Raw genomic sequence first — 3,552 nt, 5'->3', positions numbered from 1 at the left:
ATGTTTGATGGTCACATTGGGTCCTTGTTTCATTTGAATTTATTTTATCTACATTATGTGATTTAGGATATATGTTTTGTTTTCAAAAGGTATTATCCCCATCAAAATTAATGATTTCCATTATTTATCAAAAAATACAAATTATACACATATCATATGCTGTTTAGAAACTCAATCACTCATACTTATTGCCAGAGCCCTAATTTCAGAGCAAAAACACCACTGCAAGTTATGACAGGAGGACAAATATAATTTTTAATTAATTTACCATATATAAAAATAATCATATAGGAACAATGCAGCCAGATTGGCAAAGCAAGAGCAAAATAACTTGATACAACACAAAAGAAGAATTTAAATGGGATGAACAAAATAACAAAACAATATTTTAGAAACGTAACCTGTATCAAGTTTGGTTGCTGCCATTTTGGCAAATTATGCTCAGCATCGATATCACATAAAATGTTTTTCCAGCCACCTCCTCAAGGCCCCCTTGACTTCTTTATTACACTGAATATAAGGGGGTTCAAGACAGGTGTGAAGATGGTATAAAAAGCTGAGACCACCTTATCGTGGTCCTCTGAACCATTAGATTTGGGCCTCATGTAGATGAACATGATGGTGCCATAGAAGAGTCCCACAACCGCCAGGTGAGAGGAGCAGGTCTTAAAGGCTTTTTTTCCGGGCTCCAGCTGACCGCATGCGGAGCACTGCAGCCAGGATAAGGCTGTATGAGGCCAAAATTAGAGACAAAGGGATCAAGAGCATCAGAATGCAGCAGACATACATGAAAAACTCAAAAATCGTGGTGTCAGCACAGGCAAGGCGTACCAGCGATAGTGCTTCACAAAAAAAGTGATTGATTTCCCGTGAGTGACAGTAAGGGAAGCTCAAAGTGGCACCAGCCTGCATCAGCCCATCGATCCCTCCCAGGAGCCAGGAACCTGATGTCACGAGTAAACAGAGCTTCTGACTCATGAGAATGGGGTAGCACAGTGGGTGACATATGGCCACATAGCGGTCATAGGACATGGCCGTTAAGAGGAAGCATTCACTCCCTCCCAGAGTGAGAAGGAGGAAGATCTGGACTCCACAGCCAGTGGGAGAGATAGACCTAGTGTCCATCAGGTAGTTGGCTGCCATTTTGGGAACGATGGTGGAGACCAGCATTGTGTCCATGAAAGAAAGCTGGCTAAGCAGGAAGTACATGGACATGTGCAGTTGAGGGTCCACATGAATGAGAATGATCATAAGGGTGTTGCCCATCAGTGAGGTGATGAAGATCATAAGCACCATGGCAAACAGGAATAGGTGGATCTGTGTGTGGTTAAAGAGCCCTAGAAGAATGAAGTTTATTCCTGTGGTGCCGTTTGCATTGACCATGGCTCTACTGGTGCCTGAAAGATGTAAGAATGATGCAGAAGTGAGATTTGTTTAAAAGGAAGCTTGTACATATCTTTATGAAAACTTGATCAAATGACTTGGGAAATCTCAGACTTGGAGGGCTAATTACCACTTTAATCTTTTACTTACAAACAAGATTTTTTGCCATAGCATACTACTATCCATCTCTGCTGTTACTATACATTATTTTTTATTCACACAAAATTAGATAACACATACATCTTTTTGCCTTTTGTCTTGCCTTTTTGCCTTCACTTTTCCCCATTTTACCTTGCCTTTTTCATTGCCTTTTTGCCTTTATGATTTGCCTTTTTGCCTGTGTACCGGTTTGACTTCTCTTTTTGCCTTTTACCGTATTGCCTTGCCTTTTTTTCCTTTCTGTCTTGCATTTTTCCCTTTTCCCTTTTTGTTACATTTTACCCTTTTGCCTTGTCTTTTGACTTTTTGCCACTTTACCTTTTTTCTGTTTCCCTTAGCTTTTTGCCTTTTTGTCCTTTTGCCTTGCCTTTTTCCCCTCCCTTTTTCCCTTTTTTACCTTCCACATACATATACAGTAGTACAAATTACTCCTCTGTTGTTTTTTAATAATTTGTCAGTATGCCACACGTAATTTACTCACGGTGTTAAGAAATATTACTTATGCAATCCGAGTTCTTTACCCTTTTGGTATTTCTATATTGAAGGAAATTCAGATTTATGCACTTTAGTAGGTATTGAGGTGATATGCCTATAGTTATTACTTTTGCATGTGTTTTAGATATTTGCTTAATGTATTCTCACATGATTTTCTTCAATATCAAGACAAATTAAAATTTCAAAAGTTTCAAAAAAAATTACAACCAATAAGACTAAGTTTGATGGGGAAAAAAAAAAAAGCAAAAATTCTCTATTCCACACTTACATGCAGCCTGTGCTCTAAACACACTAGGCTTTCGGCCACCACAGATACTACTGTACCCATCACCACATCATTTATATTATCATGACTTGCATTCCGGATCATGGTGCCTACATCTCGCTAAGTTTAGAACCCCCTCAATGTTTAAACTTTTATGTATTATGTTCTTAAACAATGCTGCTGGTTTTAATTTATATATCCATTCTAAGGGAGCCCTGGTGGCACAGTGGTTAAGCTTTCGGCAGCTAACCAAAAGGTTGGCAGTTCAAACTCACCACCCACTCCTTGGAAACTCAATGGGGCAGGTCTACTCTGTCCTATAGGGTCAGAATTGACTTGACAGCACAGGTGTTTTGGTTTTATCCATTCAAAAAAAAGTTAATAATTTCAGAAATGAACATAATTCGTATTGCATGCAATTTTCATATAAATTTGGACATCAATAATCTTATACTTTTAAAAGTAGAAGACAAAAACTAATCCATTAATTATGACCTATCCAAATGATAGTCTCATATAATGAACCTGAGGGCCAACATCTCCCACAGGTAAAATATACAGGTACTCATTCACTTTCAGAATAGCTCCTCTTTTCACTAGAATCTATAACTTCCATTTCTTTTACGTCTAAGTATTTTTGGTGGTAGAAATGGATGCACATGTAAATGGATTCACCTATTATACTTAGGTAGGTGGTGTCTTTTGCTCACAAATTCAAATTGTCAAAGAGAGCTGTGAATTCAGGATTACCAACAGTATTATGTTTGGACTTCATTCATAATCTGTGGTGTAGTAAATCCTTTTTTAGTTTTTCTGTAACTTATTTGGAAAACATTGCAAATTTTGTGAATGGTCTATGATCTTCACACCTTTAATACATATTAAAATTTTTTGATTCTTAGTATATACCAACAATGACTTTCATATTATTAAAATATGTAGATGTTCCATTTTTCAAAATTGATATAAATATGCTATAATAGTGAGCATATCATTCTTTTATGTTTTGTTCCCTCAAATATATATATTTTGAGTGAAATATATATATATATTCAGTTTAATATATTAACTACTGCCAATTTTTATTACATCATATATATGCAATTTATGTATATAAATATACATGTATATGCATATAATGTTTATTTAAGAATACTTAGCTTCTTTCCAATCTTTTGTTAATATAAGTAAATGTTTTACTAGAATATTTTGGATTTAAGATAATTGCATCTCCACCTTTTACACTCCAG

At 36.1% G+C, this 3,552-nt stretch overlaps 1 pseudogene; it reads right to left on the bottom strand.

The window, feature by feature from the left end:
- Window positions 1-453: 453 nt before the first annotated feature.
- On the bottom strand, window positions 454-1,383 carry LOC126063815 (olfactory receptor 2T33-like; annotated as a pseudogene).
- Window positions 1,384-3,552: the final 2,169 nt, after the last annotated feature.

Source organism: Elephas maximus, chromosome 20, assembly GCF_024166365.1.
Source record: "Elephas maximus indicus isolate mEleMax1 chromosome 20, mEleMax1 primary haplotype, whole genome shotgun sequence".
Classification (NCBI taxonomy): domain Eukaryota; kingdom Metazoa; phylum Chordata; class Mammalia; order Proboscidea; family Elephantidae; genus Elephas; species Elephas maximus.
This window is presented reverse-complemented; position numbering and strand designations above follow the sequence as displayed.